The sequence below is a fragment of the Miniopterus natalensis genome, chromosome 4 (assembly GCF_054644295.1).
Source record: "Miniopterus natalensis isolate mMinNat1 chromosome 4, mMinNat1.hap1, whole genome shotgun sequence".
NCBI classification, from domain to species: domain Eukaryota; kingdom Metazoa; phylum Chordata; class Mammalia; order Chiroptera; family Miniopteridae; genus Miniopterus; species Miniopterus natalensis.
In genome coordinates this window covers 21,926,191-21,954,189 of record NC_142084.1, presented here as the reverse complement: position 1 = coordinate 21,954,189, position 27,999 = coordinate 21,926,191, and the positions used below count along the sequence as shown (strand labels likewise).

Here is a 27,999-nt window from a genome sequence, read left to right as displayed (position 1 = left end):
GACGAAGATGTCAGCCGTCCATGGGCACGGCTGCCTGGCCCAGCACCCCCGGGAACATGAAAACTCTAGCTGCACTGCTGAGTGTCATTCGTGCCTCCTGAATACCAGAGAGAAGCTTGTGGAAGAAGACATGGGCTATTCGTGCCGCATCATCCTTTGCTTGTTTCTCTCAAGTACCAAACCAAAGAATTGAATTTTTAAGAGATGACAAAGGTATTTGTGTTGCACTGAGCAACGAGAGGAAAACAACACAGGAATACTTAGTGGGCACCGCAGCTCGGAAATTTCCCTGAGTTAAGAGATTTCTGTGCAGGCAATTTCTATAGACATTTCTCATTTAAATGGAAATTCCCTCTGAAACACTAACAACAACGGCTAACCCAGCCAGGGCTTTACTAAGTGCTGCACACCGTTCTGAGAGCTTTGTGTGTATTAACTCATTGAACCCTCACAACTACCTTACATCTGTACCTTACAGGAGAGGGAAAGGAGCCCAGAGACATTAAGCAAGGAGCCCAAGCGGACTCAGCGTGTGAGTAGCAGAGCCTGCACTTGAACTCAGGCAGTCTGGGTCCAGAATTCATCAGCTTAACCATGAATGTGCCATGAAAGGTAGATGATCTCTCATGAAAGCATTCAACTAACTTTCATAAAAACTGCTTTACAGTCCCATGACCTCTACAGCTGGTTTGCAGGGATTTAGTTAGTTTTAACAGACCTCGGCATAATTCGTTTTGGGAGTCCATCTCAGAAAGAACTCAGAGAGGGGCTTTTCCAAAGGGGAAGAGTGGAGAGGCTTTGCCCTCTGAACCCTCTGAGTTGTCTTTCGCTGGGAAAGCAGGGCCCTGGGCCGCTGCATGGGGTGTGGTGGTGCTATTCCTGCCCAGAGAGGCTGCACACAACGCAGCTCTGCTGTCCGCAGACCACAGCTAAAAACCATAGACGTGATGGTAACAACATGCTTCTCTATTACAGGCTCACTCAGTGTTGTGTCCTGTTTACTTGTTCAGTCCCCCCAACAACCCTGGGAGGCAATTGAGGCACAGAGGTGAAGGGACTTGTTGGAGGCAATACAAATAGTGCCCATGGACTTCGATTCATATCTGTACCTAGGACAGTGCTTGAAGCACATATGTGCTCAAAAATGAATGAATGAATGAATGAACTAATCCAGATCCCAGCCCAGACCTCACCTCCGTGTGCTAAACTGCGTTTCCTCTGCTATTCTTCTACATCCATTGACAACATAGGCAGTGAGGAGGCAGAACAGGACTTATGATTCTTTTTCTCCACTGCAGGGCTGCACTGATGGGAGGGAGGGGCTGGAGGTGATGTGGAACCAACGGCAGATACTCATTAAAAACTTAACTGATGCCACCCTCTCCTAAGGTCTATCATTATCATCAGCATCCCCCCGGCCTCCACACAATAAAATGCTGACTGCTCAGTGATTGGATTATAGCTTTCCAAGTTCTTGTACTGAGACTTGGTGGACTCTTGACTGCCTGATCCCACCCCCAGGGATGGCACCCTTCCCTGGGAGCAGCACCTGCTGTACCTGGCGTAGGAGCCTCCTAGAGGAGACTGTGCTCTGGCTCCTCTCAGCTTCTCAGGACAAGGCCCTCCTGGGCCCAGGCCTGGCAGCTGGGGATGAACCGGGACCTGGGTCAGATCCTGGGGCTGACCCTCACTCTTGCTCAGCCCAGGCTACCGACTTGAGGAAGGAGATGAAAGGACAACCACCTTCTCAGAGGTCCCCCCAGCTGAGTCTGTGGCTGAGAGTAACAGTACACACCCAGGCAAGGGTGGGTGGGCCTAAGAGGACCACTGTGTGGAGCACAGGGTGGTCCCCAGTAAGGATCCTGGGGTTCATCTCATGACTCATTAGTGGAGGGGGTGGGAAGCTGTGGGGTGGGGTGGGGAGAGACCAGCCTCAGAGGGTGTTCCCGCAGTTTGGAAAGCCACTGCATTTCCATCTTCCACAGAAGTGGGAATGACTCAGTTGGGCAGGGATGAGGCACACCAGCCACACAGCAGCTGTCAGAAGAGAAGCATAAACCAGTCTCGGCAACAGAAATATCACATTTCTTCCTCAATCAGCGAGTTTTAATTTATTTATCTAGCCGAGCCATGATGAATACAGTCTGCCCAAATATATTGCATGGGGATAATGCAATCTCTTATCCAGAAAACCACCATATTATAGATACCATCAAGCTACTTTTTCAAAAGTGTTTGGTACCCTAGCAACCAAAAAAGGAAAAAAATAAAACAACAACTAAGACATAAAAATTACATTGCATCTGCAATACTTTGTTGAAATTGGTTTTGCAATAAAGCATGTATTGTAAAAACAAAGGTTTAATGATATATCAGTTTGGTGAAAATCTGATTACAAAGCAAAAACACATACATCTAAGTGAAGTTGCAGAGCTTTTAAAAATGAGACTTGGCAAGGAAGACCTGGGCAAGCTCTAGCTGAAAGGGTGCTGGGTGGTTGTTTTTTCTCCTATATGGTGGCTCTGCACCAGTGAAACCCTTTCCTCCATGCCCAACTCTGCGACGCTGACTCAACCCTGAACCTGAACTTGCAGCAGAAACTCCTGGAGTTCATAAGCTTGCGTGGGCGGCAGTTGGTTGCCTGAACATATGAACCATTGACAAGAAAGTGAAATATCTCTGTCCCCAAAGGTAGTGTTTCTCTCACTGTGGGAATGACATGTAGCATGGGAGCATTGGGAGGTCCCAGCAAGACAGCTGTGCACCCTGTTCAAGCTGCCCTCCAAATCCTGCTGACCTGCTCTTTGGTTGGTAAGATACCACCTGGGGTCTGCCAGTCACCACCTGGGATGTGAAGGCTTCTGTTTTATGAGGAGTCCCTCAGCAGCCAGACTGAGCCTGCAATTTTTGAGACCCCGGGATGTGGGGGCTCCCAAAGCAGTCTGTCCTACCACAGTGCTCTCATGGAATTTTGTTCTGTAATTTCCTGTTGCCCATCTCCTCCACAGACTGCAGCACCCTGGGTGCAGGCCTGGGTCTAATTTGATATGGTGTCCCACCCCTAGCACAGTGTTTGGCACGTGGTCACCCTCACTCAATGAGTTGGCTAAATACATAAGTAACAGGCTCCAGACCAAGGGAGGAAGGCAGAGAGGTGAGCAAGAGGTGGCCCCTGCCTTGAAAAGCTAACAGCATAGTTGGGGGAGATCGTTGAAAGAAAGGGGCGCACGTAGAATATTCAGCAGTCTCCTTGTGTTTGGCCTTCCTTCCTCTTAATTGCTTTACCTTCCCAGGCTCCTCACCTCCACACTTCCCAGTTTCCCTGCTACAGGGAAACTCATCATATGAAAATGCCAGGCGTACTATCTTGAGGGGTATTTTTATTTCCCAAGAAAATATTAGGCAGGAAATGCTTAACCCAAAGGAATGAATGGGAGGATGTCAGACCCCCAACCTCTGGTTGAAGGTGATAGACACCCTGCCGCTGCTACTGCTAACACAGCAAAAGATGAAACACATTTTGTTTTTCAAACGTGTATGTACATGTTCCTCACTGATTATATTTCTTAACCTATATTGATTGCCTTTTCAAATGAATTCGGCCTTTTAGAAAGGGTCAGGCCTGCAGGCTTCACTGGGGGAGACTAAGGCACAGGATTTTTTAAGGAGGCCTGAGAGAGGGAAAGTCTAGAGGGACAGAACAGAGGACAATCTCGGGGAGGCTTCATGTCAGGTAGAGACCAGACTCAAGGAGGTTTCCATAGCAGGAGATGATACTCAAGGTCTTGGGAAAGAAGTGAAAAGGCACAGGCAGAGAGCTGGTGATGAGGAACTGTGACCAGGACTCCTGGGCTGGTGTCCCCTCTGCCCCATGGCCTGAGGATGGGGCTCCTTGGCAGGGAGGCTCCACTCAGTGAAAGCAGGAAGGCACAGAGCACCTTGAGATTGGGTCCCATCCACAGGTTGTATGTGTGCTCCTCTGAACCTGCAAGGAGGCCCCTAGAGGGCCACATGGTCAGCCAGCACTTCTCAGGGCTCTAACCCTCCTGGTGCCTTATCATTAGCAAACTCCACAGGTGTTGTTCTGTAGGGTGGGGGCTGTTCTTCTGGGGACAGGGACATTAGCATCTTGGGTATTTCGGGGAAAGAGCCTCAGCCACATGGATCAGGCTTTTGGAGGTCATTTCCTGATTCCATCCTGACCCCGGGGGCCCTCAGAGGGATTCCTTGAGGCCCCTCTGTAGTTTTGGTTTCTGCACCGCATCTCGAGCATGTCATTCACGCACATGTGCATCATTCACACACACATGCTCCCCAGACCAAACCTCAGTGGGCAGAAATGAAGCCCATTGGCTGTGAAGTCAAGTCCAGTTAACAAACGTGCACGACCGGCTGATCCTCTGCCTCCTGACCACACTGCCTGAGCCCCACACGCTGGCTCTCCCTGCTCAGGCCGACTGTTAGCACAGGCGGCTAGGAGTTAACAAAAGGAGGGCGCTAGATTGGCTGGGCCTGATTGAGTCTGGAAGCTACACTTAATTAGGCTTAAGTCTGAAAGTTATAGCTACAGACACCCCAGGGGATAGCCGAATGTGTGCCAAGGGAATTAACACCCCTTGATCCCTCTGTGTAGGGAGGAAGGACCGGCTTTCCAGTCTCCCTGGGGTACAACCGGTCCGCTCGCCAGGCTATCCGGGCAGAAACAAACAATAAAGGGGGGGAAAAAAAATAAAGGGGAAATTCCTCTGCTGGGCTCATGCTAGTAGAAGCGAAGCTGCCACGCGGAGGTAAGCACATGCACAGTAGGAACCAGATGAGCAGCAGAACTTTGGGACACGCACAGTAGGACCAAGATGGTGACCACAGAGGGGAGGTGTCTAGCCTGAGGAAAGGACTGGGTAGGATGAGGGCATGAAACCCCAGAAGGTCTAGGAAAAGATTGGATGGGGGAGGACCCAACACAAGCCCTGAAGAGCCAGGAAAGATTGGTTAGTTTAAAAGAAAGCTTATCCCTTCCCAAGCCCCAGGTAATATGATCAAAGCTTAACAAAGGCTGGATTAGGTAGCAAGTGTTCTTCAGGTGCCTTTTTGAGTGTTCTCTCTCTGTGGCAGCCACGTGGCTCCAAGCACGGGTCCGTCGCACCCCTGCGGCCCGGCAGCCACATGGTCCCAAGCGTGGCAGGCCTGGGTGTGGCAGGGTGGCACCGGCCGGAGCACAGCTGGGAACAGAGACTGAGCTAGCCAGGTGGGGACAGAGACTGAGCAGGACTAAGCTCTGGCATGGACTGAACTGAACTATAGCAGCTTCGGATGCCCTCCTGATGCCAGGTAATGGCATAACATCTCTGAACCCTGGTTCTTCTTCTGGGCTTGGTGAAGCCAAGGCTGGACCTCTTCCACAGTGGGACAGAGCTGAGGCACCTGGTCGTGGGTGAGACACCAGGCACCTGGAGACAGTCCTTTGTTTTACTTTAATAAATCTTACCACTGCACCTCATCCTCCCATGCATGGGTCTCCAAAATGCCTTTCTTTTGACTCCCTGGAAGAGCTCTATTTCCACCGGCAACAAGACCACCCTTGCTGGTCACTGAGACTTTGGGTGAGGACCCAAGAGTGGGAAGCTTTCTCTCTCTCTCTTTTTTTTTTTTTTTTCTAGAAAGACTTGTCAGTGGTCAAGGCACAACATCAGACAAAGTTTGACTTTTAAAAACAACAACCCGGCAGCACAAGTCACAAGCTACATAAGCCTGAGATCTTCACTGTAGCTTTGGAGCAGCATAGAGAACGAGGCCCCAGTGTGCCTGCCCGGCCTTCGACCTGAGCATCCATTGTAAGTTGCGATGCACCAGAAGCACACCCCCTGACTGCTCGCAGAGGTGGGGGGAGCCCTCTGTCCCAGGTCACCTGTACTGTTCCCACCTGAGGCTCCATTTGCGCTCTGGTAACTTCCTTTGTCTGCTCTTCAGATCCCTGCACGGTGCGCGAACTCACTGACAAGCCTCCTGAAATATGACTGGGGAAATCAAATTCCACAGGCATCTCAGCAAGGACAGAGCTAACTGCACTGGGTAGAATTTACAACTTACAATTTTCTGTAGCATTGTTCCCAGGGTGGGGAGGTAAAGAAGGAACAAGAAGAAAGACAGAAAGCAAGCAAGCTAAGAGCAGGAAATATAATTTCAAATTTATTCATAATGTATCTGTTCCCTCCCTGTGGCTACAGGGGAATTTTAATTCTGCTGCAGGATGGCCTGGTGCAGGAGCCGCATGCCATGGGGCTGCAAGCAGCTTGGCAACCTTAACCTTTCCTTTGCTGGTTGCTTCCAGCCGTCCCGCTGCTGCTGCCCAGCCTGGCATTTGGTTGCTCTCAGCAACTGGGCAGGACATCACAGGCCTCCTGGAGAACGCAGGTGGGTGCGCCCAGCCCACAGAGAGCCTCACCCCATCCCCCACACAAACAAAATTCTCTGGAGCCAAAATGAAAGAAAACATCTGAAACCTGCGTCCTTCCCGCTTCTGCTGCTCTCTCCTTTAGCTGATGCCTTGGCTTTGAAATGCTGTCAAGCTCGGAAGGGGGGCGCTGCGCTGTGCGAAGGGGCCGTTTAGAAATGTCAGCTTCCAGGCCGGCGAGCCAGGGCAGCCGGCCAGGCGAGTGCTGAGCGCCGCCTGTGTCATTTGCCGACGGGCGCCGTCTACAAAGGACTCATCAGCATCTCCAGTCTGCGTGGCCCTGCACAGTTTATTTAAAAGCCCTTCCTCACACATTTCCCCATTCAATCCGATTCTGCCATTTAATCAAGGGTTCTTTAACTTCCGGAAGAGAAGGGGACACTGCGACCTTGGAAGGAGTGGATGGGGCCATTAATCAAAGGTTCTGTGCGTAAGAGTGAGGAGAGGCCAAATCGTGCAGCCCAGCGTCAGGTTCCAATTAGTGCACACGACCGAGTCCTGGCACGAAGGGGTTAATGCCAATGTCACCGAGCAAAAGAAACACAGGAAAATTCATTCCCACAGCCTGGCCTTCGACAAGCATCCATTTATCTATACGTTCAGCTCAGCTCTCCCTTCCCATTCCGCACAGTGAACAGTCATTGTTTAAAAATGTCACGATACTAATCAGCTTTTGCGGCAAAGATATGAAAAATGTATTGCAAGATCAAAAGGATGATATTGTCTCCCTGCAGATTACATATTCCGCCCACAGAAAGGGCTAATCTGATGTCCTCAGAGAGGAAATAGGTAAACATTTTCAACATTATTTCAATCTGTGTTTCATTTCTTTGAGCCTGCTCAAGAAAACAGTTATTTATGTATAAATATAAAAGAATGATTTTGGTCCTTAAGAAATGAGTAATGGAAGCCTTGAAATACCTGCCCTAGGTTTTACAATCTCAGCCAGCACACTCAAGCAGAGACACAGATGTCATCAGCCAACCTTCTCGGGTAGAGACAGCCCCTCCGCTCCTCCCGTTTCTGTCTGTCTCCACCCCAGCTTGAAGTGAGTCTTGAAATTGGCCAAGGCAGTGTCTCACCCCATATATTTCACAAGGGAGATGGGCTTTCCTTGATGGGACTCCAGAGAGGTGCCCTGGGGTTGGAATCCTGGCCCTTCCACATCTGGCAAGACATTTGTGCTCTGAGTCTGTGCCCAGCTGTGAAGGGGGGATGACCAAGCCTGAGGGGTGTGCCCAAGATGATGGGTGACTGCTGGCTAGTCATGAAGGCCGACACAGACTGCTGTTGTGAATAGAGAGTTATCATCAAACACACACACAGTGGGAGTGGGGGAGGGAAAAGTTCAATGCTTTGAAACCTGCAACTTTTTAGATGATTTCAGCAATTGCTTTGTGAACAACCTGCTGTGTGCTTAGGCCTTGGCCAGCCTCCTGGGAAGGACATGAAACGTGGAGGACGGTGTCACATATTCTAGATGGGGTGGGCAGGAGAATCAGAGGGAACTTCAACATCCCAGCTTCTGTTGCCTTCAAAGTCGAAGGTCTAGCTGGTGCTGATGGATAGCTCAGAGCTCTGCCCCTCTAAGGGGAACTGTATTGTCACCTCCCTGTCCCCCAAAAGACCCCAACCACCTCCAAAGGGGTGGTGCATGGCTGAACCCTTCAAGGGTCCTTTCAGCTGGCAGATTTCCAGAAACTGAGGGGATTCCACTGTTTTCTCCCGTTTCCTTGGGGTATTGTAACTACCCTGCTGAGAGCCTGCACAGCAAGAGCCGCTCAATACTTGGGACAACCAAATGAGATTAGGATTAGATCATAAATTCTAGATTTTAAAAACACATTTGTTTTCTTTATCCAAAGAAAATAAAGACACTAATTCAAAAAGATATATGCACCTCTATGTTCACTGCAGCATTATTTACAATAGCCAAGCTATGGAAGCAGCCCAAGTGCCCATCAATAGACGAGTGGATAAAGAAGTGGTACAATGGACTATAACTCGGCCATGAAAAGAATGAAACCTTGTGACAACATGGATGGACCTAGAGGGTATTATTCTAAGGAAAATAAGTCAGAGAGACAAATAGCATGATCTCATTTATAACTGGAATCTAAAAAATAAGTAAACAAACAAAACAAAATAGAAACAAACACACAGATACAGAGAACAAGCTGATGGTTGCCAAGGAAGGTGGGGATGGAAATAAAAAAATAAACATTTGTCTAGAATTTCAGGTACAAATATTAAATTTTGTTATTTTAAAATACTGTTTTGCTCTGAGAAACCTACCTTACACTTGAGCAAATTCAATCAATAGATATTATCAGACATCTGATGAGGGGACTGCAGGGAGTTAAAAAGAAAACAAAACAATCCTTGTCCTCAAGCAGTGGCTATTCGGAGATGATGGGTCATACAGAAGGGGACAGGGACACCGGAGACACGTGGGTTTCTGGTGTCTGAGGTCGCCTCTGGGACAGAGGACGCGGTGAGGTCATGAGAGGGCCAGGTTCAGGCTGAATGCCCGCTTAAGTTTGTGATATAAAATACTTTGGCGTTTATTTCTTGTTTTAGCCTCGACGTGCTCCGGGTTATACACCCTTGACTAGTGAACTGCGCTTTTGAATGACCATCTCCCCTTTCCTTCATCAAGGACTCACGTGACACTGTCCCCCTTCCTGTCGTGGACACATGGTCCTGTGCTGGTGTTCTGTCCAAAAGGGCAGCAACAAAGCTGAATGGAGGTGACAGCGCCACCTGGTGGGGAGACAGGCCTGCCCTCGGGGCTCTCAGCGACAAAGCTCTGCCCCTCCTTGGGGAGACCAGCCTTCTCGCAGCCTGAGTTTCTGGTCTCTTGCTATTTACAGCTGGGTTCCTTTCACGTGGTTGTCGTTTCCCACATGAACACACATTTCTTCTTTCTTCATCCTGTCTGTGGGCTCTATGTCTCGAGAAGCCTAATAGTAGTCCTAGGCCCCATCTCCATTTAAAAAAGAAGGAATAGGACATATCTTATAGTGAAACTGGGAATAACAGACATCCAGTGGGGCCCAGCACAACCTGGATGACCCTAAATGTATCTGACAGTCTCTTGGGAAACTTGCCACAGGTTCAGGGCAGGCCTGGGTTCTAGTCACACTGACTGGCTGTGTGACCTTGGGCCATACACTATACCTCTCTGAAACTCAGCTTCCTCATTTGGCAAACAGGGGCCTGGGCTCAAGTCTCACTCAAACCCCTCCCAGTCTTGCATGCTCTGAGGTCAGCCTCTCACCTCCCTGCAGGTTACACCAATCAAAAGCCCCACAAAAAACCAATTTCCTCTTCATTGTTACTGTTTTACTTATAACACTGGGTTCTCTGATATTAACTGTACGTGTGGAGTATTTTTAACAACATTAGGGGTTAAATAAAGTTTTGGAGATTCATTGATAAATCAACCCCCATTCCGGGGTATATATATGCTGTGGAAAACGGCATTTTAGTTTCCCAAGGTCCAAACAACGGCTTTACAACAGACAACAGACTGCTGAGAACAAAACCCTCTCCTGACCTGTGGACTGCTTGCACAAATCACCTACTCAAATTCCACCTGTTGACACTACTGTGCTATTCAGATTTCTAATCTTGAGGAAAATGCCATACTAGTGTGGGTTTTAATCCGTGTCTCACTATTGGAACCTGCCATCCATTCTCCCGTCACAACAGACTGAAACCTTCCTCGCTGGTCCTTCAGGAACAGCCGGGTGATTCTCACACGCTCAGCAGTTTGGTTTCTTGCAGGGGACTTAATTCAGGTCCTAAGTAGTTTACTGGGGCACTGACCAATTTCCGGCTCCATCTCCCAACTCCACAGTGTAATCTCCCAGTTTTAGTTTACCAATGTCTGTTGTTGCAAATCTGTCCTTAAAACATTTTGAGATGAATGCAGATTTGGTTTCCCACAAACCAAAAAAAATATTCAAATTTCTAAAGAAATTCTGTGGTTACAAACCCTGCTGGTGATGGACCAGACAAATCTGGGGGCTCGTGTAATTCACACAGTGCCCTTGGAGCCGGGCCGGGCGCTCGATCCTGTTCAATGTTCTGCTGCTCATAGCTGAGCATTTTATACCATTTAGAAGATTTGTTAGGCCGTTTGATCAGCCTGGTTAATAAATCTCATACATTTTCTTTATTTGAGAACCTCAGCCCCACCCCAACCCCCCAACACATTTAAAAAGAAAAGATAGAATGACCGAGGATGTTAAAATAAGAAAACAATTGTGCATTCTCATAAGCACACCTTAGGACCAAGGAAGAGGCCAGCTCTAAGCCTATTCGGATTTAGAGGAAGGGTCCCGCCAAGCACATAACCCTCTTATGGTCTCCATATGATGGTCTCCACTTTCACAAACCACCTGACCCAGCCCTGAGTCATTCACAGACGTCATCATCCGAGTCTCTATGGCAGGGAGAAAGGCAGACACAGGTCTTCACAGGGGACCGGGCAGCCAGGGATATCTGCTCAGGTATTGAGCACCTGAAGGCAGGTCGGGGTAGATAGGACCGGAAAAGGCAGGTGGAGGTTGGCGAGGCGAGAACTGACCTCTCTACCTGCATTACCCATTTGTCACAGGGCAGTCCCAAGCCTTCATGTCCCAGACAGTTCCACCAGGCCTGCACTGATTTCCTGTTACGGATTCAGTTCCAATCACTTCCCATGGGGACAGTCATTGAATGTGCAGTGTGTGTGGAGAAATTCTCAAAGGATGCATTGCAACCGTCTCATGTCTCCAGAGTCTCTTGAATGTTTTCCCTGCTTCTCTGCTCCCCACACTCGCACCAGGGGTGTGGGAGTGCCTCCTCTCCTGCCTCCACACACACACCCACAGCGCAGAACCTGCCTCTGTGGCTGAGCACGAATCCACCAGGCCAGGCCAGGCATGAGGGTCCAGGTCCCCGGAACAGCCCACGTCATTGACTTCAAGGCTGTTACGTTTCTGCCATGACAGAACCATTCTTCTTGGCTGACTGTACGTGCGGGTTTTTCTGGTTAAATAACGAGAAAGACAATCCCTCCACCTCCAAATACCCTAAACAGAACTATAACCCAAGCTTAAAACATTCAAGTTGTGCAAAGAAAGTTGCTCTCTCTTTCACCAAAGAAAAACATTTACTAGTTTTACAGCAAGGCGGCACCAGAGGGGCCCGTCTCATGGGCAAGCTCATTTGATGCTGTGGTGGAAGCACTGGGGCCTCTCCCTGGCCTCTGGTCAGCAGCCCCCGGGGTCCCCACCACAGAGGGACCCATGTGCATCAGCCAGGAAAGACAGAGAAGCTGCTGTGCAGGAAGCGGGGGAGGCTGACTTCAGGGCCAGGAGCCAGGGAAAGGTCACCCCAACAGCTCAGCTGCAAAGTTTGGTGGAGACATTCTCAAAGGTTATATGAAATAGAGGCCATTTCCTTAAGTTTTATGCTTTTCCTACAGAGCGTAGCTGAGTGATCAAGAAACTGAAATCAAACCTTTCTATGACCTGCCTTCATTTAGGGAGTCTCTGCACTACACCGCACCCTGAGGCATTTCTCCTCCACCTGGGGAGATGATCGTTCCTGCGCCGTCGGTTCCTGAAAGGTGCCGCCGCGTTGGCGCCCCCTGGCGTCGGCCCATGCCATGCTCGCGCCCTCTGCTGTCATCACCCCCAGCGGGATCGCCCCTTCCGCTTCCCACCTAGCCTGTCAAAACCCCTCCTGCCTGGCTCTGCCCACATCCATCGCCTCTGAGCTCCTCAAGGCCATAATTCTGTTCCACATAAACGTGGGAAAATGAGTAATGTACCCCTGCTGTCCCATTTTACTCATTGCTACTTCCTGCGCGTTGCGTTTTCCCCAAACGGAGAGTGTGCGTCCCAAGGGCAGGTCCCGCACCACACATCTCGAGAACCCCCAGCAGGGACTAAGCCGCAGTGGGGGCTGAAGCAGAGGGGCCAGTGGAGGTTTGGGGGGAAAGCAGACTAGCACAGGCAGAGAGCCTGAGACCCCAGGGGCAAGTGACCCAGAACAGTGCCCCCCCTTGCTTGAGGGGCATGTCACCTCCAGCCGGGCCTCAGCGTGGGTCCGGCTGTCACAGGCTGGACCATGTGATGTCAGCGCGCGAACCTGAATGAACGGACAATGCAGTCTGGTGAAGGTGGGGAGAAAAAAGCCCTAATGACGAGTCGGACAAAGTGGCATGCAGACAAGCCATGACTAAAATAAACTCCAACCTGGACGCAGTATTTCCAAGTAATTATGCCGAAGGTTGAAGATGCGAGGTCGTTTTGAAGATGTGGGGAGCAGGACGTGCTCCTGCCGAGGCAGGAGAAGCAGATCAAAGAGAAGGCGGGAAGGCTGCTGAACCCTCCGGACCGCTTTCCGAGGAGCCAGGTCTGGGGCCTCCAAGATGAAGGGGCGTGTATGTGATTCAGTTTTCTGTCATTTTAAATGATTTCCAACTACCCCTGGAATCTCTCAGGCAATGAATCTAAACCTTCCCTTGCATAAGAAAGTCCAGGGTGCTAGTGTAAAATACCCATCCTGGATCTCACCCCGGAGATTCTGATTCGGCAGGACCGGGTGGGACCCAGAGCTGACTTGTAAGAAATCCTCCCAGCGGTTCTGGGGCAGGTGGTCTGTGTTCCAGTTTGAGAGCCACGTGGGTCCTGGGAACAGAGCAGACCTGGCTGCGCCCTCCTTTTTTTTTTTCCCAACACAATCAAGGACAGCTTTAAATAGATGGGTACTTCTGTGTTGCAGGGCCTTTCCTTCCTGTGGAGACTCAAAGTAATGGCTCGCTCATCCAAGAGACCCAACCTCCACCCCTGTGCCAACCAGGTCTCTAGCGCTTATGGGAGAGATCGAATTGGGGTTTGCACATTTTCGGGCGATAGAACAGGGAGAAAGGCTAATTTGTGAGCCTCACGTGGCTCTGAGTGGAAGGAAAGAGGAGATGGTCAAACTGCTCACACACTCTTCGAACAAGATTCTCACCACATCTGCTTCCCACACAGGAAAGGGTGGTGCCAGGTGCCAGTCAGAGTCCTTAATAACTCACTCCTTCCCTCTCTCTCCCTGGGGTAGTCCCTGATTTTGAGCAGGGTTGAAGTGAAAGAATTCCTTGGGACAAGAACATTTACCCATCCTCAGGGCTACTCATTCATTCACTGTCCATCCACCTACCCACCTATCCATTGACTGACCCAGCGGATACTGAATTCTGAGTAATAGATCCTTTGCCACATGCTAGCACCATAAGTGAACAAGGCAAGGCCCCTCCTCTCTCAGTGGCTCACAGTCTGGTGAGGGCACCAGAGAGACAAATGGGTGCAACACAACACAAGGGTGAGATCAGTCCTAGGCCCAGGGGGCACAGAGAAGAAAGTCCCTCCCTCCTCCCTCCGCGGTAGGCCTTGCCCGGCCTACAGGCTGAGGAATGGGAGCAGGAATGTGTGTGTGTGTGTGTGTGTGTTGTGTGCACCACACCCAGCAGCAAGGCTCAGCAACAAGAAGCACAGAGTGAAAGCACGAGGAAACTAGGTTTTGCAAGGCCTGCATGCAGGCGGGCTGGGCCTCTAGCTCCTGATGCTAAGCGTTGTCTGGTAGCCTACACAGGAAGCACAAAGCTGTTTAGAAGTGGTGAATTAGGTCCCCATTTGCGCTACTTGTGTTTCAGGCAGCCCCAGTGGTGGCCGTGAGTAGGGCACTGGAAGGAAGACAGGGAGTCCGGCTAGTGACTGCTCTGCTGATCCTGCCACAGAGGATGAGCCTGAGCCTAGTCAGTGATGAGGGCAGTGGGCAGGGGGACACGGAATCCACAGACCTGCAGGCAGGGCCCTGAGTCCATGCAGATGGCCCGCAGTAGTGACCTCCCCAACCCCACTCCCAGGGGGCACGCTGCTCACCTCACAAGGCCCTGACCTTCTGGGTGCCGGTCCCTTATGCCTGCTTTCTGGCTGTTTGCTCAGACACTGCTGGCTGTGAACTAAATGCTCCTGAAACGTTTCTTACACTACATTGCAGACATTTTTCTGCCCTGAAACACTCGGGTGGTTTAATTTGTTTTCTGAAATAACAAAGGTAATTAGACTAATTGCCTTCAGAATGGGGCACTCACAGGGAACAGCCTCATCGCCTTGCAGGAGGTGCCTGGCAGACTCCTTCCAGGTTCTTTGTTTTTGGGGCAATCCGCCCGTCCCATCATAGGCAGGAGTCTCGGCAAGGGAAGGGCATGCGGGTGGCATGCACTGTGGGGTGCAGCCCCAGCACTCCTCCAGTTGAGGGGATGACAATAAGAGATGGCTCCGTCCCACCAGCTCACCACCCTGCACACTAGCTCCAGCGCCAAGGGCACCGCAGGCCTTGCCTGAGTGCCATGTGGGTGTCACTGTCCCAGCGTGTCACTCAGATTGCAGATGACTCTGTCCTGCTAAGCTGGACCAGACCCAGGGACTACCAGGCCAGCACAGCCAGGAATGACAGCTGTTTGCATCTTGGCTCACTCCCAAGGCAGCTGATAAGCAGGACGAGGGAGGGCTGTGAGCTAAGGATGCTGGAGGGTGGAGGTGCCTCCATCGCTTCTTTGTCACAGAGGCTCGCTGAAGCTTCTCAGGGAGGCTACTCAAGTCACCTGCTAAGGCAGAGGATGCAGAGCTGTGGACTCCCGGTCTGTTACGGGTGTGGCCACATTAGCATCATAACACTGTGCACTAAGTTCACTTTTCAGTAGTCCACAAGCCTGGCCTAATGTCCAAGTGCCAGCCCTGAGATGCTCTGGGAGCCAGCACTGGGCAAGCTCCCCTCATCTGCTTCAGTGGTGCAATGTCCACCAAAGAGCTCTTAGTGCGAAGGCCAGCCACAGCCATCACCTCTCAGATCTTACAGCTCAGCACGGAAACACACCTTCCCCACCAACACCCAGGTACAGGGCAGGATGGCCTCTGAGCTATAACAAGATGCACAGGGAAGAGCTGAGAGAGTCCATACAAGTGCTGGGGTTCAGGGGACCTCCCAGGGGAGGTAGCCTTCCATCCAGGCCCTAGTGCATGGGCAGGATGTGAAAGGCAGGTATGGAAGAGAGGGCATCTTAAGCTGAACAAACGCACAGATGTGAGAAGGCAGAAGATATGTCCAAGGGTGGCTGGTGGGGGCAGGGGGCAGAGGGCAGAGGGTAGAGGGTAGAGGGCAGGAGGTGGAACAGAGGGAGATAAGGTGGGAAAGACAGCTGGGAACCAAGCTGTGAAAAGGCAGAATGACTCACCAGGTGACGGCTTCTCATTTGTGTTCTGGGAGAGCCAACATCTCCAGTCCTGAGGAGTGTGAGCTGCAGTGGTCAGGGATGCGGCGGAATCAGGAGACATGCCAGAGGCCCACCCCAGCAGAAGACATTGCCCAGCAGCCCATGACCCAGTGGCTGGTTGAGACCCACCCACACTGAGCATCTGCTGAGCATATCTGCCTGGGCACCATGTAGGGGCTGAGAGCACAAAGAAGAAAGCCAGTCCAACCCCTGTCCTCTGGGAGCCTGGGATCCAGTGCACAACCCAACAATAAACCAGTAAACACATCATGATCTGAGCTGTTTGTATGCGCATACCGATTGGGATAAGGGCTGTGAAGGAAATGAACAGGTATAGGCATAAGAAAAAAATGGTTGGGCGAAACCTGCTTAGACTGAGTGGACTTTAAGCAGTGCCTGAGGGTGAGAAAGAGGGTGCCGTGTAGAGAGCTGGGGAAGAGGGAGCATGGTCATTGGAGGCCAGAGTGGCGGGAGCCCAGAGGCAAGGAGAGAGTGGGGACATGCTGAGATTCGGGAGGTAGGAAGGGCTAGCTCATGCAGAAGGTCCTGGTGGGGACTTGGCGTTACGGAAAGGGCGATGGGAGAGATGAGCTGGAATCACCTTTTAGGTGGCTCACTCTGCCATGGGAAGAATGGTCTGTGGGGGTAAGACTGGCAGGTGGGAGGCTAGTGCAAGGGGATTAGCGTCATTCGGTGAGAAGGGGCTGGCTTATCTAGGTTGGTGGCAGTGGGGGTGGAATTATGGACAGATTTCAGATACAAATACAGAAGGTAGAGCCAAGTGGACTTGATGCTGGCGATGGAAAAGGGAGGGATGACAGACAGATGACTCAGCTTTCCAATGTGAGCAAGTAGGTGGATTTTAGTGCTGCTCCCTGAGCTGGGCATGACCAGGGGAGAAGTGGAGATTTCTAGGGGCTGGCGGAGAATATAGAGCAGCTTTGCTTTGGGCATTTGAAGCCTGAGATGCCAAGTGCTAGCTAATCTTCTGAGCAGGTTGAAACAGAAGAGGTAGGTTCAAAATGACAGGGTAGGCACATGTGTTTCCTCCTCTGCCTGAGTCTCAATGAAAATGACCCCAGAAGAATCAATCACAAAAAATGAAGAGAGTGAGAGAGCTACCCGCAGTGACCAAGGGACTTAAAGACATTTCTGGAAGAGCGCTTCCTGGTGAGCAGAGCAGAGGACACCTCAGCCCTCAGCCCTCAGCCCTCAGCCCTCAGCCCACAGCCCACAGCCCACAGCCTAGAATGGGGGCAGAGGGGCGGCGGCTGAATGACACTCCCCCCAAAGGCAGAGCTGAGATGGGGACGGGGGAATAGAAGGTCTGTGCATGGAAATGTCCCTCACGCAGAAAAACACCCAGAGCGTTCTCTGAAGGAATGGAATAAACTGCCTGAGAAGAACGATTGCTGTTAATGTGCGTCTGGGTGCCTTCCTTACTCTGGCACCTGGGGGGTACCAGCGTCATGCCTGCTTACCCTAAAGTGGAAACTGCCAGCTGACAAGCCTGCCCCACAACAAGAGATTCCAGTCAGCACCTGTACCTCCTTCATTCTTGCATTTGAGCAGTGAACCAAGGATCGCCAGACCCACAACATAAAACAGGTGGAGCAAGGCCACATATACACTGAAAACAGATAAACAAAAAATGGCAAAGAAAGAAAACCACATGCAAAGATCATCCATGTGAAAAAACACACTAAAAGTAAAAGCAGAATTTGAACAGAAAACCAAAAATACTAACTAGTATCCTCCAAAAGTTTCAAGAAGATGCCCCTTCTAGAAAGTGATGAAGGAGAAAGTATGCTTGGAAATCACAAGCACAATATTTAAAATAAAAAGTCTGATACTCAGATTGCATGATAAAGCCAAGGGAATTTTTCAGAATATAGAACAAAACTATATAGAAACAGAAACTTTGAGAGAAAAGATGAGACAGAAAATATTGATCCAGGAGGATACATATCCAAATAAGATTTCCAGAAAGACAGAAGAGAAAACCAAGAAGAGGGAATTAAAAAAAAATTATTATAATTATTTTCATTTGAGGGAGGATATGTATCTGTAGATTGAAGAGCTCTCAGAAGGGGCCACAAAGCCTGATACACCATTGCAAAATTTCATAACACCAAGCACATTAATTATTAGTTTGTTCATTGTGGATTTTTGTAATGATTTCTATTTTATAAGATATTGCAATAAAATATTATGTCTTGATTCCTAAATTTTTGTGTTGGAAGCGAGGGCCTCAATCACCTAACCTTAATCCCAGCCCTGTTATATGCCAGGCTGAGGGGTATGGGAGAAAAACTAGTAATGACCTTAAAGGAGATAAAGAGATGATCCCAATAACTTCCAGATAAATTAAAACAGCTCACCTGCACGGAACAAAATCAGTCTAGCAGTGTGACCCTGGTGGTGTGGCTCAGTTGGTTGGAGCATTGAACCCAAGGTGGTGGGTTCGATTCCTGGTGAGGGCACATACCTAGGTTGTGGGTTTGATCCCCGGTCAGGGCACATGCAGGAGGCAGACAATTGATGTTTCACTCTCACATCAATGTTTCTCTCTCACTCTCACTCTCCCTTCCTTTCTCTCTAAAAATCCATTTTTAAAAAAGTATAAGAGTGTGCTTTTTCCTTCCTGCATTCATAAACTACGCTTCCCATGCTCCTTCATGGGGCCATCAGACTAGTTCTCACAGAGAAGGTGTAAGAACTTCTAGGCTGTGTCAATTAAAGGCTGGTGGGCCCTTTCAGCACTCTCTCTCATCTTTGTCCACAGTGACCTTGAAGGCCACAAGATACAAGGAATCTACATAAGCTTCCTGAATGACTGTATGGTGCAGAGAACCTCTGCATCCCAATATTATGGAGGAATGAGCAGGCTGTGATGTGAGCAAACAATAAGTTCTGTTATGCCCCTAATATTATCCTACCTTGGCTATTTTAAGCAAAAAATTTCAACTTGGGATTCTACATCCAGCCAATGTGTTAAGTAAGAATGCAGAGTAAAAACAGTTTCAGACTTTTGAGGAATAGCAAGTTGAACTGCTGTACATGTTTTCTTCGGAAATTAAGTAAGGGTGTACTCCAGCAAAAGGAAAGTATAAGCCAAGAAAGGAAGAATCAGGATATCCTGAAACAGTGGTACAACCTAAAAGAGCGTGCTAGATTGGAGCAAGAAAAAGAGGCTCCAAGAGAAGACTTCAGGCAAAAGATACAACTGATGACAAAAGAGGCAATGCGAATCAATGTGAGGATATGTGAAAGGCAATCAATGGAGAATAAAAAGAATCTATCCAAACTTGATGCCAGAAAAAAGTCTTCATTGCATGAAACAAGGGGCCAGTATGCTGGATGTATGAAGAATGAAATGAAATGCTAGGACATAATTTGACTCTCCGGGGACATTGTTTTATAGTCATAATAACATAAATGTAATTTATTTGTCCTCAACTTTTAGAATAAGCTTATAGATAGATAAACGATGGGAGGCCATCCAAATGTTGGCATGGCAGGGTCAGACCTTGGTCATGGAGTCTAACCCCAGCCTTTAAAGATGAATAAGCCAGAATTGGCACAGGAATGTGATTTTCCCAAGGTCCTTCATAGTGTAGCAGGGACTGCAGAAAGTGGCCACACTGCCACTTTGCGCCCTGTCTCTCCCATTGCCTACCTTGCCTGGGTTCACGACTACCACGCTGGGGCGGGGGAGCTTCTGTCTGTGGTCCTGCCTTCTCAGCAAAGGCTGTCTGACTTCTGCAGAGTTTATCATCCAGTTTCAGTTTTGACAAGCCTTCCCCCACCCTGCTTCTTTAGACACTTAAACACTTTTCCTCCCAGTAGGGGGCAGCTATTTCCTTTCTAGAGAAGAGAAGCTAGCCCATCCAACACGTTCTGATCTAGGGCTCTGTTCCTATAGTTTTCGGATGCTACTAGAGAGACTTTAATTTGAAAAGGAAAAATTATCAGTGGTGTGCTTTGTACAGTGATACCTCAGGGCACATTAGCTATTCAGCAGTTTTCCAGGCAAGCAGCCCCACACCGTCCGGTCTGCAGACCGCTCCTGACGGAGTGCATGGCCGGGCCTGTCAGTTAGCACTGGACAGAGTGGCTCCTAGCTGTGTGCAGTGTGTCCCTCCTATGGTCTCTCTGGGTCTGAGACCAGGACTGGCCAGGCATGCTTGGGGTAAGGCCATCTCTGGCAGCCTGAGGTGATGGCTGCTCAAGTGGTTATGGGGTCAAGAGGTCAGCTAGGCCAGTCCTCTGCGTCCAGACCAGTGCCGCTGCCTAGATAGGCTTCAGTGAGATGTCCTCTAGAGATATCTTGGCAGGGTGGCATGATGAACTCCACAGCAAAGAAGGCAGACTTCAGGTTTCACCTTGCCTCCTCCTGAAGAACTTTCTTCCCATTCTAGGTTCAGGGAGGCTCACAGGGAGCTGGCCCCCATCTTCAGTGCTGCCTACATCACACCTGGGAACTGAGACCTGGGGTGTGCAGCATCTAGGGTGGCATCTTGTGCGCAGGTAATAACTAACGACCAATAACTACAGAATGGGACACACAAACACATACACTCTCTGTGGCCCCCGCATCCAACTCCCTCCCTATGCTCAGCAGCTCCGATCAGGTCGCCTGAGGAGAAAGGACAGGGGCAGAGGGAGCCAAGTATTTGCTGAGAAGCAGCAGGTGCTCAGGGCCCAGGTGGAGAACACGGCACCTCAGGAAGGCAGGCTCAGACTCTGCTGCGGCCAGGGCCAGGCCCTTCCACGCTAGCCCACCAGAGGGAGTGTGCCCAGCTCCACCCATGCAGTGGGAAGGGCTCTGCTGGTGGGAAATGCCAGGGTCTGCCTGCCTGTCTGTGTTAGGACTTCCCTTCAGCAGCTGTCATCAAGGGTGTTCTGTGCTCAGGGATGGGCAAACCTCCACGGCTTTCACCACTTACAGGCAGGCATTGCAACATTAAGCAGCTATTTGCAAAGAGAGACCTTGGTTTTCTGCTTCCCTACCCTGGCATTAATAAGGAAAGCACACCTAATTGCCAAGAATGGTTGATGCAAAGAGAGAAAATTCTGAACGCTAGAGTCAGTGAAAAGGGCTGGTGCACCAATGATTACTCCTAAATTATCTCCACTCTGTCTTAGCAGCTTCTTTTAAGGTCAGTAAACAAGCTGCAATTTCTTTGTAGTTTGACTGGTAATTGTTTCATTGAACTAGACCTGTAATTTTAATTGATGGTCCTCACTCCACCACCCGTGGGAGGAAAACACTGCACAGGGTCCCCCGGGCAGCCTAAGTCATCCATGGTCCTAAATCGTCCCAATGTTCAGCTCCCATACGGGAAGAGACAGAACAGGAATGTTTGTGTGTCTCAAGGGGGCTCCCAGCCTCATGCCCAGGCCAGGCTGGTCCCAGGACACGGCCTTTGCACACATTCAGGCCGGGGAGGGTTGGGAGCGTCTTAGTTAAGAACTGAAACTAAGCTCCAGGCTTAACGTCCTGAGATGCCTGCTCCCTTTAGAAAACAACTGTATTGATTTTTCCCAGTTAACTACCAACAGGTGGGAGAGAAGGGCACACAACAAAATGTCATTTATAATTTAAAATTCATTATTGAAAAGGGCTCTGCGGTAATAGTTCCACCTTCAATCATTTCGGAGATGCCTTCACCAAGGAGGTGCCTGCGTCTGTGAGGGAGGGCATGAGGGCTTCCAGGGTTCCCCCTCCCCGCCCCTCCCTCCCCCAGCCCTCCTGTCAGAAAGCTATTTTATCTCCAGGGAAGTTTTATGCCAGGAATATATGACCAGAATACATGAAGGTCTTTTAAATTTATTTTCAATAGCCCTGCTTACTCTCTTCTCTCTGAAATATTTAGCATTTAGCTCGTTCTTTCCGAGCTGGCAGAGTCTCGGGTGCAGGTAGGTGGCTTGGTAGAGATGGCAGAATGTCACACCAAGGTAATTGTTTCTCTTTATTTCCTCTAGATAAAGGATAAGCAATAGGCAAGTCTGAATTAGCGGACGGCGCTTCCAGCACGGCCCCAGCGATAAACATAACCCAGGAGATTGAGTTTGGAGTGGTCTGCATAATCAGCTCCCCTCCGCCCCCCACTTCAGAAATCTGCCTGGGAAGGAAGCAGCGTTTGGCCACGTCTGCTCGGGGCTGGAGTGGTCCCCGCCCTCTAGGAGCTCTGAGCGGCGGAGCTGCCTTCCTGGGCCAGCAGGATCCCCCCGTGGGGCTCTGCGCAGTGCAGTGGGGAGGCAGGGGCAGAATCCAGGGAGGGAGAGAACAGGCAAGGAGAGGCAACCAAAGATGCTCGAGGTCAGCAGGGAGGTGTGAGCAGGCAAGTGCGGGGGCGAGAGCAAAGGCCACAGCACCCAGATCAGAGTCCTGACGGTTTCCCGAACCAAACGGAATCAGCCCCCAAACCTTCTGAAACCTCGTCACTGAGCTTCGAGTGAGTTCTGTGGAGCTCGATTACAGAAAGATGAAGGGAGCAGATGACTGTGACGGTCCGTGCCGGGCCCCGTCAGGGGCCCCTCAATTTCCTTATCTTGTGTGCACCTTATTACAACTTCGTGTTAATATGCAGCCCACGTGGGCTTTAAATGAATATTGGTCCAAGCGCTTGGTTTAGCTAAAGTACACTGTTACTATCTTATACCAATGCTCTTAGAGCTCACAGAATAATTTGAGATTGAGAACAAAGTTTGTTTTTTTCCCCCCTCCAAGCATTTTAAGCAGACAAGGCATAAATATTCATGAGTGATGGAAAGCTAGCTAGAGAGAAGTTGTGGTGGCGAAAATGATTCTGTGAAATTTTTATAGCCCAGCCACTTACTCTTATCAGAAAAAGGTACATCAGATGTCAAATCTGCCATCCTCACCGATGGATGCCCATTTTCTGAGGAGAGAGAATTCTCTGTCCCACAAATGCTTCCACCATGTTCTCCCAAGTCCCCTTCCCTCACCCCATCACAGCTTCTTATTCAGGAGCCAGAGGTTGTCCTTTCTGTGGAGAGTGGACGTCACTGACCCCATGTCTGTGGTCACCCATCGAGTGATCTTTAGATACACATACATATAACTATAATTGAAAAGACGGATTTGTAAGTTCCTTCTCATGTCACAGTGTGAACCCCAGGAAATGGCTGGAACCAAGCCAAGTCTGGGTCAGATACACTGAGCGCCTGGGGCTGGGGTCATAGGATCCTTCAGGTGGATCAGCATAAACCCAGCTGAGCCCCTAGCAGGTTGTAACCATGACCTTGGCCTCTCTGGCAAAGTGCCTTAACACCAGGGGCTGTGCCTGGCACTGAGTACGTGCTGAGCAAACCATTTGTGTTATTGACGATTTCTGTGTGTTCTGCCATCACGTCTCTGCTCAAGGAGCCAGCGGACTAATACCATTGATAATGCAAATGTTTACCCACCTGTTTCAAGTCCGATTTAAAAGAACTGTTCAAATGACTCACTAATAGTCAGTGAGAATGAATCACATAACCAATTCTGCAACTTTTTTCCTCTTAAAATCAGGGAGGAAGGGAGGGGGGAGGGGAGTGAAATACATTCCTTAAATCTGCTAATAGCTTAATTGGCTTATAAAAATATTGCTCTGACTTCTCATGGGAGGGGGTCAAATTTCTCACAATGACCAATAAACAGCTCCACCGGTCTCTCTCTTATCCCCCCGCTGTCCTAGCAAACGCCACTCCTTCCCCGTCCGTCCAGTGGACCGCCGCTCTGCTGGGCACCTACTTCACGCCGGCTACTCCGCTCGCTGGCTGCATACTTCTCACTGAATCCTCCCAGCAAACCTGGAGATGGGGCTTGTAAGGTCCCCACCTTGCAGATGAGAAAACTGAGGCTGGAGAACATATGTGGCTTGCCCTGGGCCACAGAGCCGGCTGGCGCCAGAGCTGGGAATCAAACTGCTTCGTGGGATTCCTGCTCTGAACCACTTCCCAGCATTTCTCTCTTCGGGAGGATTCAGGGCGACACACTTGACCCCTAAATGCTTGTCTGTTTCTCTTCTCTGAGAGAACCACTGGCTGAAATTTAAATCGGCTTGGGAGACAACTTTACTGAAAGCATCTTCTTCAAGCTTTATCTTCAAAACTCTGCATGATCCTTTTTTTTTTTCCCCCCCTAAGAAGTGCCAGTTTTCCAAAGAATTCAGAGAGAAATTTTCCCAGATAGTTGATAACTCCATTCGCAGGTCCTGAAGCACGCCTCTTGTTAGGGACATTTCATATCACTTTGTGCTTCAATTACTGAAAAGTTTCCTTTGTCTGGCTTATGTGACTTCATCAGCGATGACATCTGAGGCAGATACCAGTCCATGAACACCACTGGGACAATTTTCTCTTTCTGAACCTCACCCTTATAAATACGATTGTAGGAGTGAGTTTCATGAGGGAGTAAGTTACATTCTTCCATTGAAGACCCCATTGAACCCCAAACTACTTTTGATGTTCCTCCAAGATTTTACTGATGAAAAATATGTGGGAATTCACCACATAACCAATTCCATGATTTTTTTTTCTCTTAAAATGTGTGCTGTGGCCCCAGACGGATTTAGACTCATGAAGCTACTTTCATCCTCACGATTTATGATGTGACAGCACACAAAACCAGTCTAAAAATATCACAGCTGCTCATCTGAAATTCTAGCTTTCCTGGTGAGATACATGTCATCTGTCTCTGGTCTGCTTCTATCACCGACTCTAGTTTGAACCACAGGGATGAGCATCTGTAACTGGGGTAACAGGCAGGGGATAAATAATGCATTTTCAGGAGAGAGCCTTATTTTGTCGCAGTTTTAGAATGCATTCCCAATATTAGAGGCCCGCAAATGTAATCTTAATTTCTTCTGTAACTCTCTCTCTAAGATTCTCCATTGATCCCCTGAGTCAAGGCAATGAGTAGTTTATCATCTGCCTGATCAGCGATGGCTGAGTTTACCCCAGTTGCCTCATCCATTTCCTTCCATCAGATCGGGACAAGATTTTAATTTTTCATGAAGAGCAAACTGTGGCTTTTTACATGGCCAGATAACTAGGGTAATCTGCTCACACACACTAATGTAGTTTCAGCTGGAGGCTCCCGAGGCCACTGAGCTGCCCTCAGTTGCAGAATAGAAAGGATGCTGCCTTCTCAGCTGGAGTGTGGGTGCGGGACCTAGGGGGTGGGGGTCGTGCACTGACCCCACACAGCGTGGAGACAAGGCACCAAGGCACAAGGCACCCACAAGGCAGTCCATGGGTGTGTCCTCCAAGTATACAGATAAAAATGATTCTGTCTCAAATCTTTGAATGTTTTCCATGCAAAGTGAAATTATTTGGATAATTCTTCAAGTAAAATAGAAATTTCAAATGCTGGGAAAACCATCTAGAGAAGTTTAAATAAAATAGAAATGCTGAAAAAATTCTGAACTCCTTGTTTCATGTTCTTATATTACCTTACGTTATTTCCTGCATAGCACACTTTTAAATTTGTTCACTTGCTAATTGTCTCCTTCCACTGCAATGACAGTCCCTTGAAGACAGGGCCCTTCTGTGTCTTGCTCACTGCAGGCTCCCAGGATTTAGACCAGTGCCATGCACACAGAAGGAGCAAAATAAGTGTTTGCTTGGATCAACGAATGAATGAACTAGGAGTCACCAGCCTGAGTTGAGCCTGACTTCACTGATGACATAACTGTAACAGGATGCAAGACTTCTCTGAGACCCACTTTAAAAAAAAAATATGTTTACATTGATTTCAGAGAGAGGAAGGGAAAGGAAGAAGAGATAAAAACATCAATGATGAGCATCATCCATCAGCTGCCTCCTGCATGGCCCCTACTGGGGATCAAGCCCCCAACCCAGGCATGTGCCCTGACTGGGAATCGAAAGGTGACCTCCTGGTTCATGGGTCAATGCTCAACCACTATGCCACACCAGCTGGGCCCTGAGAGCCATTTTTTCCCCATTCAAAGATACTGATGATACAATAGCAAAAGAAATGGAAACCACCCAGATCTTCCTCAACTGGTGGATGGCTGAACAAAATGTGACCCATAGGATGGTATAGAATTCAGCAGTTACAAGGAATGAAGTACTGATACATAGAAGAACTTCAAGAATGCTATGCTCAGTGGAAGAAGCCAGACCCACAGGCCACAGATTTTTCAGTCCATTTGTATGAAATGTCCAGAAGAAACAAGATCTATAGAGATGGACAGTGGATTAGTGCCTATAAATGGGCATGCAGTTTCTTTGGGGATGATGGAAACCTCCTAAAATTAGATTGCAGTGATAGTTGCACAGTTCTGTAAATATAATAAAACCACTGAGCTTTACGGTATGTAAATTATATCTCAATAAAGTTGTTTCAAAAATGAAATACCTCCTGCATCAAATAATCTTAGGAACAAAGCCTCGGGTCTGTTGACCCCAGAGACAGAGTTTTGGTCAAACTAGAGATAACATCTAGGCCTCAGTTTTGTTTCAGCTCCAGGCCCAGAAAAACAGCAAGATCAGGTAGGGCAACGCCAAAGCTGACATCAGGACCAGCTTCGATGACTACTGACCCCCTGCCTTGGCCCCGACCAATCAGTGGAGACCACAACCTTTGAAGAGACACACCTGGAAAGCTGATGAATATTCTAGAGATCCTCCCCTGAGACCTCTAGGTAAAAGCCCTTAATAGCTAGTCACATGCCCCAGTCATGGGTCTGGTTTGGGAGGTGGGATGGAGCGAAACTGCTAGACCAGGGTCACCTCTGGCTCCCACGGCTCTCACCACAGGCTCCTAAAGGATTGGTTTCACCAGAGGGAGAAACACCAGCCATTCGAGTGAAACAGAATCAGGATTCTGTCGCATCGAGCAGCGGTCTAAGCTGCAGCACTTCTGATTTCAAGACGGTCGGCTGAGCTACTGAAATGAGACTTCCTCTACCTTTCTCATTTTCTCAGTGGGCTTTTTTATTTTTTCACCTGGACACGGCACACTGAAGGACCCGATGGAATGAGGGCTGAAGGCACCTTAAAAGCGGTGAACCGCAGGGTCAAGGGTGCCCACGGCAACCAGGCACCAACCCCAGGGAGCCGGTGGGGAAGATCATTCGACACGAATCTCTGAGTCCAAGTGCTGGAAAAGAGGACTGCTTCGGACTTTCGGCTGAACTTGTGGTCGATAAAGCCTTGGAGTTAAGGTTTGCGGGTGGCGTCTACGGTGGCAACATAAAGCCAGCTCCCTTTCTGCGTTTGACCTTGAAGATGCTTCAGATTCAACTGGAGAAGGGCCTCATTGTTGAGTTTGTAAAAAAAAAAGAAGACTTCAAGTATATCTGCGTGTTGGGAGCACTTTACATGAGGCTAACGGGCACTGCAATTGATTGCTTACAAGTACTTGGAGCCTCTGTGCAATGACTATAGGAAAATTGAGAGCCAGAGCCGAAATGGGGAGTTTCAACGGGTGCGGGTAGATGGGTTCATTGCTGAGCTACTGCACAGCGGGGGAGCGTGATGCCGTTCGCCCTGGGCAATCGGGCCGCGGGCGAGCGCTCTAGAGGGGCATGGCTGATGCAAATCCAGTGGAGAGGAAGAGGAGGAGGGGAACTGGAGAGAGCACCATCACCTGGGCACAGCCAGAGAAGCTCTGAGGCTTGGACAAGCCCTGTTGCTCCCCCTCCCCCCCCACCCTACAGGAGAAGTGGGAGCTGGTCTCCCAGGAGGCAGAGTCGGTCTCCGGAAAGGAGGAGCCCCTCCCCTCACCAGGAAAGGCATCAGAGCAAGAGGCCAAGACATCACCACAGCAGGTCCCTAGATAGATGGCACATCCCGCTCCAAGTCCCCAGGTCATCACTGTGGTCACAGACAGGAGCCACCCCAAATCTCCTGAAAGATCTAAGAAAAGCCCCAAGAAAAGCCGGAGAGAGAATGAGTCATGGACCCTGTTTGGCGTTAGTCCAAAGGGCCTCCTGCAGATATGGAGGCGCCTCCTTATGCGAAAGGATTAAGATCTATTCCCGAGGCAGCTATAAGAATATTTTAGGGTTTTTTTTAAAAAAACCTAAAAATCTCTCCACTTTATTTTTTAAATGAAAGAGGAGCTGAGTTTTCTAGCTCTTTTTGAATCCTAGTCCAAGTTTGAAGGATAATGGTCCCCAAGGGCTGCTTTTGACTCCTCTGTGAAGCCAACATTGAGGATTTGAGGGGTGGAGGGTGTGAATGACCAGGA

At 49.4% G+C, this 27,999-nt stretch overlaps 1 protein-coding gene and 1 pseudogene across 1 annotated transcript in view; one reads left to right on the top strand and one right to left on the bottom strand.

Moving 5' to 3' along the window:
• The window catches only part of FSTL4 (follistatin like 4), a 349,807-nt gene that overhangs the window by 219,648 nt on the left and 102,160 nt on the right, over window positions 1–27,999 (bottom strand). The gene's annotated exons all lie outside the window — the stretch shown is intronic.
• On the top strand, window positions 8–27,778 carry LOC148093221 (pre-mRNA-splicing factor 38A pseudogene; annotated as a pseudogene).